General features: G+C 36.3%; 1 long non-coding RNA gene across 1 annotated transcript; it reads left to right on the top strand.

The window, feature by feature from the left end:
- The first annotated feature begins 12,930 nt into the window (after positions 1-12,930).
- On the top strand, positions 12,931-15,110 carry LOC142853847 (uncharacterized). Its single transcript, XR_012911274.1, has 3 exons — positions 12,931-13,114; positions 14,050-14,169; positions 14,631-15,110. It is a non-coding gene; the product is annotated as an uncharacterized LOC142853847 (long non-coding RNA).
- Positions 15,111-15,996: the final 886 nt, after the last annotated feature.

Genomic DNA, 15,996 nt, shown 5'->3' with positions numbered 1-15,996 from the left:
AAGTTGGCTGGTGGTACACAGATTAATGAAGATGGGTTAATTTAAGATGTAAGAGTTAGCCAGTAAGAAGCTAGAGCTAATGGGCCAAACAGTGATTTAAATAATACATTTTCTATGTGATAATTTGGGGTTAAGTGGCCAGTTTTTAACTAATGACTTCCTTACTACAAATTGGCACCCAACATCTCTTCTCCTAACGAATTGACGCACCAATGTAGTCGACTAAATCCATGTAGAACCTGAGAAAGCATAGAAAGGAAGCCTAGACACAAAAGAACAGAGTTAATCATGGTTTGGTAGTGGCATTTTCTTGGGTGGGCTCTGTTTGCTAGAAACAAGCAGAGGCATGGCTCCTTTAAGAGAGTTTTTTTTTCTGATTCAGCAGTAGCAGGAAAAATACTGTACCATTTTGAAATGCCAACTTTCTGAGCTGTGCTGTCAGTGTGACCTCTGACTCTTTCAGGAAGCTGAGCATTTAAATGGGGTTTATAAGCAGCATGTTACCAACTGCTTAATGGCTTGACATATACCCGCTGCATACTTAGAACTAGGGCAGTATGTGTGGCTCGGAGGCAGTGAACGGACCTCCTCTGCCATGTCGGACTGGGAAGAACAAGCAGGCAGGCCGTATATACCCTAGTAATGGTGCAGTTTAAGTTTTTAATAAGTGCGTAGCATTTTAAGAAGCACTCCTGAACAGTAAAGAATTACAGATACACAATAAGACAGATTCAGAAGGAGAAAAACCTCTAAATGATTCACAATGTTGGATAAATGTATTTAGGCTTGGGAGAGAGAAGATAAAAAGTATAGAGAGTTGAAAAAGAAGTAAATGGTTTTAAAATATATAAAACAAAGTCTTTAAAAAGCCAGAGCACAGAGCTGGGTGGTGGTAGTGCACACCTTTAATCCCAGCACTTGGGAGGCAGAGTCAGGCAGATCTCTGTGAGTTTGAAGCCAAATTGGTCTATAAGAGCTAGTTCCAGGAGAGGCTCTAAAGCTACAGTGAAACCCTGTCTTGAAAAACCAAAAAAGAGACAGAGCACAGATAGTCATAGAATAAAGATGTAAAGATAATAAAATAAATATTAAAAAGTAATAGAGTAAAAAACGAGCAACATAAAAATGGAAAATTCACATAGATTATGTATATTATTGTGTTTTCTTTGAATTTCTTGACTGCAGAGAGACATTTGATTCTGGGGACTGCTAAACTAAGCCAACAATACTTTAAAGATATCTTGATTTCAAAATATGGATCTAAGAATATGTTGCTTTGGAAAACACGTTCTTCTTTTGTTTCCACAGAAGATGGGACCTTGAGTTTATTCCAGCCTAATGTGGTTTGATGTTACAAGACCCCATAAAAGGTTACTGTGAACACCCCAAAAAATTACTTTACCCAATAAACAGCAGGAAACAGTTTGGAGAACAACTATGCCCCTATTCCCACAGAAAAAATGAACTCAACCAAACTCCCTACCTATAACTTTTCCAAGCCCATTTAGTACATATACCTCCAACTTAATATTTTCCTACTTTTATTATAATTCACTGAGTGCAATTAGTGTTACTCATACACACATGGGTGGAGACCCATCCACTGGGGTTTGGGTACCTTATCAATAGCCATTCCCAAAGACAAAGCTATCTCATCTAACTATCTCACTGGGAAGTTATTATAAAGACATAGTTGCCTATGAAAATATTTAGACAAATGTTTTATAACCTGAAATAAGCCATGTCTGGATTTCTAATTATATTACTTGTGATGGCATGCACAAGATCTGAAAGTTCAAACCAAACAAAATTGCATCATGAAGAAGGGGGAGGAGAGCTAAGTCCCACTTTCAACCAAGAAATACCTCTTCAGTTCTAACAGTGACGAACCTCTACTATGACTTAACATGTGTATTGGAGGATGATCTCATACAAGAGATGTTCGACTCATCATAACAACTATCTGTTAGTTCTCACTACACTATCTCATAGGCTAACTTAATCCAACAATTATCAGTCATTTACTTACCATTTTCAACATTTCAAAACAAAGAAAGTACATCTTCTTAGCCAAAGATATCTAACTCAGAGGAGTTAAACCTGTTAAAAGATTTTGGAAATGCCCAAATGTTTAAGTTCATATTAATAAGTCCTTAAATGACTGGAAAACAATATTGCATTACTTTCAGTATAGAGGAGAATAGGTTCCTTCTTTGTAGTCAATAGTTGAACTAAGTTGAAAACTCAAAAGCAGTACTAAAACAATCTTCAAAAGTAAAAAATAAATAAATAAACTATATTTAAATTGTAAGCCCAAAGTTTTTATAGTTGATTTTTTTTCTCATTCTTCTCTATGGGTCTCAGTATGTTCCCTGTATACTCTCATTGGCTTTGAAAGTGAGCAAGCTATGTTTCTGGGTTTAAATAGCTTTCATATTGATGCATTGTTTTAACTTGGAGTTTTTGTTTGTTTGGGGGGGGGGTAAGATAACCTTTGATCTTATTGGTCAGGTACTTCAATGGCTACTGGCTATACAGCAGTAATAATCATAAATCCTTTGCCCTCGAAGCACTCATTGTTTGATAGATGAAAACTTTAAAAAAGTAGTTGTGATAAACTCAGATACACACCAACCAAAATGAATACATTGAAGATGTAGAAATCAATTCAAGTCATCAAACCAAAAGCTTCCAGTCATAGAAATCATCAGACCCAGAGGGGTGCACAGTAATGACTTACATCTGTGTGGCACTTAGAGAAGAAAGCACCTCACATATGTTTTATTTTTCCTTAAGGAAAAACATCTTGAATTTTATATTGTCATTATTGTTGTTGTTATTATTATGCGACAGGCACTTTATTACCTGACATATTAGAATTCAGTATCAGTTCTCATAGGGCATAAGATTTACAGGAAAGATAGAAGGTTTTGTAATGACAGGAACCTGTCTTTGAGATTCTGACACTGCTATAAAAAATTTTGACACCCCCCAAGCCTTCATTTCTTAGTCTACAGCATAATGTTTTCTACACATGAGGGTTACTCTGTGTTTTATATCAAACACCAAACACATTGGACAGTTCCAGCTCTATGCTAGGATCATAACCCTTCAAAAACATGAGTTTTGTTTCCTGGGTCAAATGCAAGGAGGTAGAGTTATGATAAATTAGTGTTCCAGAAAGATAACTAGTGAAGCACTGTGGAGAGTTAGTTAAAACTATCAGTACCCACAAGGAAAGGAGTGTGGTTAGGAGTGTCTCCCAGTAGTCTAATCATAAGATGAATGTCATAACTAAGGCAAAAGCACTGGAGACAAAAATGCTGAAGATGATGAGATATACCCCAAAGCAGAAATGGCAAAATAATAAACTTACTATTAGTAATTAAGGAAAGTACATGTTGCTGCCATACAGTGAGGGGACCATGAAAAGATATGATTGTTTGAAGGTCGATTTTAATCTTGTTTTAGACATTCTTTAGAGAACTGAGAAGTTTGTGGGAAGAGAAGTAAGGAGACAGTGGGACAACGTATCTGGAGTTCAGAAAGAAATTAAATATTGTTCTTTAGATGTGAGAGTCAAGACTTTTGGGGATTAAGAGACAGGCTAGAAAAAGACATCAACAGAAGGCAAAGACTCAAGATGTGGAATGTTATAAATGTATAGGAAAAGGTCATGAGGTGGGGTGGAGGGATCTAGAAAAAGCCTAAAAGTACCCAGTAAAATATTTGAAAGTCAAATAAAGAGATATAACACATAAACCAAGAGAGGTTTATGGAGAACTATTAAGAAATAAATTTTATCAAAGATGTTAAATTCACCTGGACTAGAACAAGCTCATTGGCAAGCATCAAAAACATCAGGATAAAAATAATTGGGATAAACAGGAAAGAAATATATGTACAATAATAGGAGCAAAACGTCATTGAAGTAGGAGATGTAGTGGTTTTTAGTGAAAACTTGACTTAACTGGCCCATCTGAGACTCACATCAGTTTTGTGCAAAGCAGCCGCAACTCTAAAAGTGAGCACATAAGCAAGTGCACAGGATGAAGTTTACCACTGTCATCCAGTTGCTTCTGTGTAGCACAGGGACTGAACAACCATGTCAAGGAGTCTTGAGGGAACAGTTCTTTGTAGTTGAAATACAGGGCATAGGAAGTACACCATGGGGACATTAATATAGATGACATTTTCTAGATACCCCGTGGAGAACCTTGAAAGCCAGGGATACTTTTGTATTGAATTTAGAAGACCCCAAGGAAGCATCCATGACAGTGAGGTTCGCTTAAGGAAGATGAGGCTGGTAGCAAAATGGGAATGGCCACAAGGCATGAACACAGATGGCTGGGAAACTAGCTCCGAAGATTAGAGAGCACAGGTTCATTCTCTCTTTAATCTGGTCTAAAATATTTTAAATGAAGTCTAGTGAACAGAAAAGAAAGAAAAAGGTCATGAAAAGTATGGTGTTTATCCACAGAGCTTTAGTTTCCAAACTTTGAAATGAATTAGCTCCTCTAGGAGTAAATTAGGCAGCTACAGTGCCAGGAAGTCACTGCTCATCTGGGCAACGTGATTTAGTGCCTTGCCTTTCTACCTCTCTGAAGGACTCGGATGCTTTGAAGTGCTATTTGTGGTCCTTCCCTTGGGTCTTCTTGTTTCCTGCTACTAGAAGGCCAGATGATTAAAAACAAAAATGTTAGTGGAAACAACTCATATTGCACAACTGACAAAATCGCTCAGTTGTTCAAGGCCTTAGCTCATAATGTGAACATAGCTTGATATTTAATAACCCTCCTGCCTGCTTTAGTAAATCAATTATCTGGCTATAAGAAACCAAAAGGGCAAAATGATAAGACTAATATGACAAAGAAGAGAAAGCCAGGTAGGAGTAAATTAAGAAATATTAAGTGTCAACTATATATGTCCTGCTCCATTTGAATGTCACATGACATTCTCATAATCAACTCATTATTATTCACATTTTACATATTAAAGCATCAAGGATTTGTGCATTTAATTTATGAGTTGCATTAATGGCAATTGGTTTAAAAGCCTACCAAGTTCTTGAGGAAATAAATAGTATTAGCATTGTATTTGCACAAAAAATTGAAATGAATTAAATAAATCAAATGAGTCCGCAGACATCAAAGTTTAAGCAAAGTACTGGGAAGGAATATATTTCAAATAAATATGCATAAGACAAAGATATAAAGTAAATGTTTGCTTGCATAAGTATGTATATATATACATGCACAAATATACATAAATTACATACATATAAACTTATATACAAACAGATATATGAGGGGATGAGCGTGGAGGTGTGGGCATGTAGAGTGTAAGTGAAATGTATGGGAGTTGGTCTGTAGGTATGTGGCTGTATATGTGGGGACTGATGAATGTGAATGTGTGGAGGTGTCTGTGGGTGTGTAGGGTTGGTGCAGGTATGGGGGAAGTGCCAGGGCATTTACTTCCAGCCAAAGCAACAAATAATGAAATTAACTCTTTATTTCCCTTCCTGAAACAGCTGAAGATGTAAAAACAAAACCAGGAAAATGCTAATGAATCTTTTCTCACTGCCTTGAGAGGGTTTTTAGGTTGAGATGAAACGAAGAATGAAACTTACTTAAGCTAAAGAGATAGAACTAAGATTTGGAGGAAACTGAGGCAAGCCAAATATCAGTAAGGATGGAGATGCCCAGAGAAGACCCTGTCCACTTCAGAGGACCTTGTTCCAACTCTACCCTACAAAATAATCATTCAGAGGCCCAAATCAGCACTTGTATGAGAACAATAGCTTCATCTAGAAAAATATTTTCATATCCTAGAGAAATAAAGGTTTACAGCTAATATTTATCAAACACAAAATTACCCAAAACAAAGAGAAACAAAATTAAAAACACTTGGGCTCTTGCCAGAGTTTACCAGAAATAGAAGGCTAGGAAGTACAACCAATAATAAAGAAAAATAATAAATTAATTTCATTCACTCAGAATTGACATAGGGAGTAGACGCCAAAGACATTAAAACTTTAAATGTAAATCTATTCTATATACTAAAGAGATGAGTTAAAGTAAGAAGCCAAAAATGACACAAGTTAAATTTCTCAGTTATAAAATATGCCAGAATTTAAACTCACAGAATCAGTGGTTGACAAGAAATTATAGAGAAAAAGATCAGTGATGCATAGAAATAGATACTGTTGAAGAATAACATATGCAAGAGAAGGAAAGACATTTTTAAGGGAATATCATAGAACAGCAGTGTAACTTGAGGTTGATGTTATTGTCATTGTTGCTATAGTACAACTTTGGTTGGAGCTTTCATAAAACAGAGCAAGAAGAAGCAATAATCAAATAAATAATGACTTGACTTTTTACAAAATTACAAAACGATATTAAACCATATAAATTCTGTAATGATTCTTAAGTGCAATAACATGAAGAAAATTATACCAATGAATGTCATTTCAAAGTATATAAGCCAGCAAAATGAAATGCTAATGAAATATATGCACCAGCAATGCTGAAACATGTATGGACAGCACATATGTGGCAGTTGTATTGAACTTGTCCATACTCAGTTGCATGGTCTAGGTTGATGAGGATGACTGGCCAGGTCTCTACTTCAAGAAGGAACTAGATCTCATTGAGAATGATTGTGAGCCATCATGTGGTTGCTGGGAATGGAACTCAGGTCCTTAAGAAAAGCAGGCAGTGCTCTTAACTGCTGAGCCATCTCTCCAGCTAGTGTTGACACAAAATTCTTGAAAGCTGTTTGTTGACAGAGAATGTTCATTCATTTCCAGGCTGCCCAGACCCCAAATAACCACACAGAAACTGTATTATTACAGTAATACTTGGCCTATTAGCTAATGCTTCTTATTAGGTAGCTCTTTTATCATAATTAACCCATTTCTACTCATCTGTGTATTGCTATGTGTTTGTGGCCTACCAGTAAGGTTCCGTCTCCTGTAGTGGCTACATGGCTTCTCACTAACTCTACCTACTTTCACCTCTTTCTCTGCTTGGAATTCCTGCCTTACTCTATTCTGTCCTGTGATAGACCCAAACAACTTCTTTATTTATTAACCAAACACATTCACAGCATACAGAGGGAATTCCACATCAGAAAGCAGTCAGAGAGAATGACATTAAGTAAGAAACACATCTAATGACATCAGATTTGTCATTAGAGAATGCAAAGGAGAAAACAGTGACGTGGTGTAGGACGTTCTTCTGTATATGTGTTGCTTTTATTTGTTAATAAAGAAGCTGCTTTTTGCCAATGGCTTAACTGAATATAGGCAGGCTGGAAGATTGAGATATATATATATATATATATATATATATATATATATATATATATATATATATATATAGAGAGAGAGAGAGAGAGAGAGAGAGAGAGAGAGAGAGAGAGAGAGTCAGATATATAGAGAGAGAGGTGGAGTCAGGGAGAAGTCATGTAGCTGCCACCAGAGACAGATGCTTCTGCAGGAGTCCAATGAAACTTTGCCAGTAGGCCATGACCTAATAGTGATGCACAGATTAATGGATATGGGTTAATTAAGGATATAAAAGCTAGCTATAAATATGCTTAAGCTATTAGCCAAACAATGATATAGTTTTTGTATGATTATTTCTGGTTTGAGAAGTTGGGAATGAATGAGCAGCCTCTACCAACAGTGAATCAAAGAGTTAGCAGTATTAAGGAAAGGAAGGGCTGTCAACCTAGTACTCTGTGATCAGAGGAAACACTTTACCAGACACAAAGACAAGACAAAAGTGGTTTTAGATATAGCCATGGCTTCAATCTTGAGTAGAGACAATTCATCATTGTGCACTATAAGAAATGTAAGAGGAGGTGACTTGAGGATATCTAGGGTTCCTTTCCTTGCATTGTGATAAAATCTCTGAAAACTGGGAGAAAAGGATCATTTCACTCATAGTTCCAGTGCACAGTCCATCACCGTGGGTAAGTTGTAAGCAGAAACTTGACTCAGCTGGTCATATCGCATCCACAATCAGGAAACAGAGCACTGAGAGTTTGCTAGTGTTCTTCATATCCTGGTAGACAGTTCAGAAGACCAGCCAGGAAAGGGTACCACCCACAGTGGGCAGGTCATCCATCTTGTCTTAACCTAATTAAGACAATCCCTAAAGACATGCACAGAATACCATTTGTCAGTAAAACAATGTCCTGTTGTGCTGGCAATTTACACTAGCCACAGAAGAGGAAAACAAATAGCAAATACATGCTTTTATATATAAACAATATGAAACATATATTAAGGACATGGAATCTGGAAAGAGTTCTAAAACTTCCTAACTAGGTGTTTTGGGAGAAGTAACATTTTTTGGACTTTAGTTTTCTCATAAGTAAGTTGTTAATAATGCTAGTACATATCACTGAGAGTTTTTATAAAGATTAAATTGTGGAGGATGTATGTAATCATGTGTGATTGTGGAAAAGCTTCATCAGATATCATAGCAAAGATTTTAGCCCTCCAAATAATACAATGTGTCAAACTAGGGAAAAAAAGCCTGAAACTAGGAAGCATATTTAATGACTTCGTATGATTAAAAAAAAAAACTAGCTCCAGTTTTAAAGAGTCCTGACAGTTTTAACAATCATTCTTCTTATTAAAACAACTAAAAGGCTTTCAAAAGCTGAGGTGGACACTAGAAGATAATTAAGTAGCTAAGTAGAAGAAACATAATTGCTAAAAATTCTAACTTTTGAAGAATCAATACACATTCTTTAAAAACTTGATATCAAAGAAATTCTCAAATGAAGTAAAATATTCATCTAATAATAAGCTTTTTCATCAAGCAAAAAATTTCCCAGTTGTATATGTATTGATTTAACTCTTAGAATTCTGATTGTGTCCATAATCACACTGTTAAAACAATGAATCCATGAGAAAAACAACTTTAAAAACTTTTATTTTTGGCTCATGGTTTCAGGGCTTTTAACTTACCACGACAGGAAGATGTGACAGTGTAGAATAGCTCACAGCATGGTGACCAGAAAGCAAGGAAAGAATCTTTGCATTTGTGAGCCTGTTCTCTCTTCCCATTTTTACCATTCAGGAGCCAGACTATCAGATAATCCTAAACACACTTAGAGGAAGCTAGCCTCTGAAACTCTCTGGAAGCACCCTTCTGAAGCAACGTGTGGGTGCACCTTCCAAATGTCATGGTGGTTCCTCAATTCACTGACCGTGAGGAACACGGTGATTCACCACACTACATCCATCTTGTCCCTTTCAAAACCATCGATTACACAAGAAAGAGAAACTCATGTGAACATGAAAAAATGTGCATGAATGCAGGGAAAACATGCAAAGCATTTCCTATCTCATGTATGTATGAACACACAGATAGCACAATACTTTCAAATATACTATCTTTGGCATAAAAATGATTATTTTCTCAGTAATATTCCTAAGACTATACAACTGTATAAATTAATCACCAAATCTTATCACTAACTACAGTCAATCCTAAACAAAGGAAATAATTGCTCTCTGATATATAAAACAATAATGGTATTTGCCGTGGAGTTTCTAACTTTCAAGGATAGTTTTAATAGCATATAAGTGATAAGAAATCTTCTTGAGCAGTACAGCTCTACTTCTTTCTATATACTGTTCTTTATATATACTGTTTTTATATGCATACTTGTTAAAAGAAGAGTCTGGGTTTTTCTATCAAAAACTCCCATAAAAAGCTCTTTAAATATTAAATATTTCCTGCAAACACTCATTAAGTGCAGAGTTGTGAACACGTTCTTGCTATTCTTGGTCATTTCCCATTCCCTACTGCAATGAGAGTAATCTATGAACAAGGCTTCTGGGCCACTTCTTAATTGTCTCTGGGCAGGGAGTAGATTAGTGGCAAGAGGAAAAGGAGGAAAATATTAACCCGATAGTCTCACTGCTCTCCTTTTAATCTTTGTACTCATGCAAAGAAAAGCCCTTGTCTCAGAAGAGTGGAAAACTCTACAGAGATAATAAATGAAAATGATTCCAAGGAAAGCACAGTCTTTGTAATGTTTACATTCCATAAAAATGGAATATACTGAGTACAATGAAAAGGGAAGCCAGGAAACAAAGAGCATGAAATAAATGAATATTGCTGACAACAAGAAGGGAAAAAAAGAGTAAGGAAGAGAGGAAAGAAAGTAAGGAGGGATAAAGAGAAACAGAAACATAGCAAATCTTTGGGATATGTTCCCCGGGACTTTCATACGTCGTACATTACAAAAGATTAAAATATGGAGTTTGTTTGCAAAAGACAAACATAAATAGGTCAGATAATTCCTTTTCTTGACCCTCACAAATACTCCACCCCCCTCACACACTCATCATTCTTTTTATCACAATAAGTATGCTTCTACTTCTTTTAAGATAGACGATACAAGTTGGAATTAAATTTTAACGATTATTTATCATAACTAGCTAATACTTATTCAAATGTGCAAGTCCTGATCATTTTTCATAGGCTGGCACTCTGCCAGGAAGCAAAGCTATGCATCCTCCTTCTAGGAAAGCCCACAGTACATCTGTGTAACAGAGGGTTATGGATGACCTTGTCAAGACAGCATATGAAGTCCTTAAAGATATAACAGCCAATAAGGTAGCCAGTGTCTCTGGTACCATAGAGATTACATGCTAAGAAGATGAATTATTTGGTATAACCATGTTAAACTGTAACAGCACACAATACTGACTTCCCTGACTGAAGTGAAAAAAATCATTTTATTTCCTTAATTGCACCCATGCCTTAGAGCTATCCCCAGACTCCAGGTTCCAACTGAATCCCTACTTTGTAACCTGTCACAAGTGACTTCACATCTGTATTTGTCAGTCCTCAGTTTCATAACTGGCAAAATAGAGATAGACATAAGTCAGTATATACATGAAATTCTAATGACAGCAAGCAAGATATGTCCTAAAGGTCAGAAAAATGCCATCGGAAATTACATTTAACAAAAAGATGTGATGTAGGAGCAAAGATCAGGAAATTACAGAGGAGAAGAAGAGGCAATTCTGTATAGTAGGAACATCGCATCAATGGTCCTGAGAAAGGAAACTTGAATAACTGTGAGATTGGTAAAAGAAAGATTTACTAGATTATTCTAGAGATGATGGAAGGGCACAGATTAAACAAGAACATTCAGGACCTCAAGACTTTTAAATATTAATATATTCAGATTTTATTTAAAAATTTAGTAGAGAATCACAAGATTATAGTTTAATTTTGAATAAACCAATCTCTGGTGCAAAGAATAGAGTATAAGGATTAAATTGGAAAGAGAAAATGGAAGGGATATACAGCTGCAATATCAGTACAAAAATAAAAAGAGATGATGACAGTCTTGGAGGCCCTGAGTAGACACAAAAAGATATTTATAATGAAGATGTAACCAAAGATAAAATGAAGGGTAAAATAGGACAGTAAAAAGAGCCCAAAAGTATCAAGGAAACACTTCAGTGACTTCACAGTTTAGTCAGTGTGCTTTCCTCCGCACAGATTGTCTTCTTGAATTATTTTGGTAGACTTTTTCCACAGTTCCCAGGCAGGAAGACTATATAATGCATCTGGTGTCTCACCATAAAACTTCTCTTCAGCCATCAAGAGCTAGCACCTGTTTTAAAGCTTCATGTGGACCGGAAGTGGTAGCTCACACCTATAAACATAGCACTCAGGTGAGTAAGACATCCTGAGCCGCAGTGTAAGACCCATCTCAAATCACATCTTAGGCTAACTAATAACCATTCTAGATAACTTATTTGTAAAATAGTACATCTTAGAAACTACTATATTTTAATCTTTTGTATAAAAATAAACTGTTAGCTCTGTTAAGGACTAAGGTTAGAACTAATGAGCATTTACTACTACTGTTCTCACTCATTCACATTTTACCCTTAGGAAAATGTCACATTGCTGGCAACTGCCTTATTAGAAATAAACTATGTCTTGAATTAGGGAATACTTATTTTCTCTTCAACAAACAGGATTTTGTTTCGAAGTGAGGATGGAATGAGCAGGATGGCTTTCCTGAATGGTTTACAAATATTGGGTCTAGATAAATCAACTTGAGAAATCACATATTCCATAACTCAAAAGTCTCCTTTATCAGAGAATGCAAAGGAAAGTTTACCAACAAGGACACTGGGAGCCAACTACACACTTGATAAGTGTACAGTCCTTGTTAAAACGAACCTGAGAGAGATTGGCCTCAACTCTTTATATAAACCAATGGTAGCCATTGTTTAACTTCCATTTTTACTAATATTTTCTATAACCAGACAATATCATGAATGGAAAGACTTATAGATATTCATTGACTCACAATAGGGCTATGTTTAAATAAACTCACAGTAAGTTAAAGGATCGTAAGTCAGAAAAGCATTTGATGTGCCAGGTATCACGGCTTAGCACAATGTACTACACAGTCCTTCTTCACTCCCATGATCACACAGGTAAGAACTAGCTTTCGATTCTGCTCAATGTTATGAGGGCACCAGTGCATACTGCCAATTGAGGAGACCAAAGAAACCCTGTCTCAAAAAGCTGATTTCAAACCCATGAACTAACTGCATACATCTATGTTCAGCTTACTACCCACATTGTGCGTACTAAAGCCCTACTTAGACCACTTTGAATTAGTTTCGTTTAGCCACAAGAAACCTATAAAAATTATTATTGTGATGCTTTTGCCCCTGAGACCTGTGACATACATCCTAATCCAAAAATAGCTGCATAACAAAGCCCCTTTCTTATTCATGTACTCATTCCACATTATCTAATTGAGACAAAGTTCTATTCTTAGCTATGTACAGACCTGGGCAGGATAAATTCTCTGCATTAATCAGGTCTACATTCTAGAAGGATAAAACAGACGATGCCATCTATACACAAAGGATATAACTTCAGGGGAAAACAAATACAGTCACAGGAAAATGTTAAAAGCTGCTGATACTTTAATTAGGGTTGTCAAAGAGGACTCTCTGAGGAGCCCGCGACTTGAGATCTAAATGGTGAGACAGTCTCACACATCAGAGAAAGTGTTCCAGGCATAAGAAGCTGCAAGTTCAAAAGTAAGTCTAAAATCTTGGTCTGTACATTTGAGCATGGAGAAAAAAAATACATGAGCTATTGGGATTTATAAAAGGAGCGATATGATTTGACAAGTGTTTAGAGAAACTCCAGTAGCTGATTAGAGAAGAACATCTTTAGATTTAGATGTTAAGGACATCGGGGGCAGTAGAAAGTTCAGTTAAGAGAGATGGTATGGTAAGAGTAAAAGATAAGGCTGACCTTAAAAGTGTTTGAAGTCTGTTCATAAATAGTGAAATTTTGGGAGTCATTCGAGAAAATCCCAAGAAAAATTCTGGGTCAGTTATAGATGGCATGTAGTGCTTCATGTAGTATTAGCAAATATGTATACTCAGTTGATCACTGAGCATCGTCTAGGATAAAAAGCACACTTAGAGCAAAACAACATGAAAAAATACATGATTAGGGAAACACAAGAATAAATTGTCATGAGTTTTCTTTTTTCTTTAACTGCTAAGGCGAGGGAATCACGCTTTAAATTCTCAAATAGAACTGCATGTAGGCTTATATCTGTTCTAAAGTTGAAGATACTTGCAGATATCTTCTTCACAGCTTTTGCATTTAATAAAAGGCAAAGCTCCCAGGCCATATGTAGCAACATATTAGATTCTCAGCATCTAATTTTTCATTCATTTTCTCATAACCATTAATCTGGAAGTTCTATTTGTGGTTTCTTATCTTTGTTTTCTCTTGATCCATTTAATCCAAGGAACTGAATTTCTGTTCTTCAATTGTATTTTAAAATTGTTAAAAGAATTTCAAAATGTTCATTTTTCAGGGACAGGTTTGACTTCCTTGAACACTCAAGAAGGTTTAACTTGTCAAACATGCCAGCTACTATTAATGATGTATTGATTATGGATCAAAGAATTTTGAGCTATGCTGAACAAATGTCTTGCTGTATTTCCTGTTCCAGACAGACCAGTTAAGATTACTGTGCCAGTGTGCTTGTCTCCAAACATATGACTGAGCTGTGTAGCCATTAATGAAAAGGAAGAACAAGTTCCCGAAATGTAGAGTCACTTCTATTTCCAGGGTATGTAGAGAAAGTTACTCTGTTCTCCAGTGTTCCTTTGAATACTAATTATTAACTTTATTTTCCAAAATAAATGGCTTTTTCTTTATGAATGTCTTGAATTGTGTGATTCAATTTTCCATTCTCCATAAGCAGTAATAATGAGATACATGGGCAATACTTGAATAAATACAATAACACTTTTTTTCTGGTTTTCTTTTTAGAATTTGTAGATTCCTTGAAATGTTTATTTTTAAATATCTGGGGAAATAGACTAAGTGAATACATTTATTGACCCCTGATGTTATTTTCCTTATTCACATGGACATTTTGTGCTATGAACCTGGTCAAAACTCCATGTAATGGGAAACTAGAGATCCTACTGAAAAGCTGAACCTATAGTCTAGCTAGGTTAGAATAGAATCAAACTGTCTTTTATTAGTTATGTTTCCAGGATTAATCAGCAAATGCTTTCCTCCCAGGGAATGGTGGAAAAGGCAGAGATTCATGGATGTACAAATGACTGAAATAAGGTGACTGATGAATGCTCAGCCTAAACAGGAATTCTATAGGACCCTTTCTAAGGCTCAAAGACATTGTGAGAAAGGAATTAAAAGGATGTAAGAATCTGAAGATGGAGAAGACTCCACAATGCCATCTTCTAAGATTTTAATGACGAAGTAGCCCTGTATTCCTGCACTAGGTCTGCACAAAACCTCACCCCTCAACTGTCAGGCATGGATGGAAAAGAGCCTCAGCACTCCCTATCTTTCACTGCCAAACTATTTCTTATTTGTGATGGAGATTCGTGCTTGTCAACTTGGCTATATTTTGAACTAACTAAAACCTAAGCAGCTGGGAATACCTTTTTTTTCTTAATTAAATCATTTGAAGTAAGACCCACTCCAAACCTGTACTTTTGAGGTGGGAAGATACACTTTAATCCAGATCTTTTGAGGCTAGAAGACTCACCTTTAATCTGAGCTATACCTTTTGCTGGAAGCCTATATAAAAAAATGGGAGAAGGAAGCTTATTCTTTTGCCTGCTTGCTCCTTCACTTGCTAGCAAGTTGATTCCTCCACTGGCATGACAGCCCATTTCTGTAGTAATATTTAATTTGTATTTTAATAAATAAAGTTAGCCTGAAGTTCAGAGTGTAAAACAGTGACAGGGATTAGCCTTATAGACCAGGCAGCAGTGATGCACACATTTAATTCCAGTAGCCACACTAGTTTGCCATTGAAACCAGGCAGTAATGGTGCATGCCTTTAATCCCAGCACTAGAGAGGAGACAGGTCTCAGACACATTCTCATTCTGAGGCCTCCTGGAATCAGAATTGCCATTTTTCATCAGGGCAGGTCACACCCTGCTTCTTCAGTGATCTGGGCAGGACTCCCAAAAGAAGCTTCCTTCTTCCCAGAACACACATCTTCTCATCACCCCTCCTCTACTTCCTGTCTGGTTGACCTGCCTATACTTCCTGCCTGGCCAATCAGCGTTTATTTAAAACGTGATTGACAGAATGCAGACAATTATCCCACACCAGCAGAAAGATGAGGCCTGATAGGAAAAGATGGATGAGGAGAGAAGCTGGGAAGAAAGAATAATAATACTATAATCAAAATATACTTCATACATGTACAAAATTGTCAGTGAACAAAATTATTAATATGTAAGAGTTATTCAATAAGAAGCTAGGGATAATGGGCCAAACAGTGCTTTAATTAATACAGCTATGTGGTTATTTCAGGAGTCTGGGCAGTCAGGAACCAACAAGCGGCCTCCTACAAAACATGGAAGCAGGCGAGGAGGAGGAAAAAAAGGAGGAAAAGGAAGAGAGAAATAC

The sequence above is a fragment of the Microtus pennsylvanicus genome, chromosome 7, assembly GCF_037038515.1.
Source record: "Microtus pennsylvanicus isolate mMicPen1 chromosome 7, mMicPen1.hap1, whole genome shotgun sequence".
In the NCBI taxonomy this organism is placed as follows: Eukaryota; Metazoa; Chordata; class Mammalia; order Rodentia; family Cricetidae; genus Microtus; species Microtus pennsylvanicus.
The sequence above is the reverse complement of the archived record's forward strand: the minus strand, read 5'-3'. Positions and strand labels throughout refer to the sequence as shown.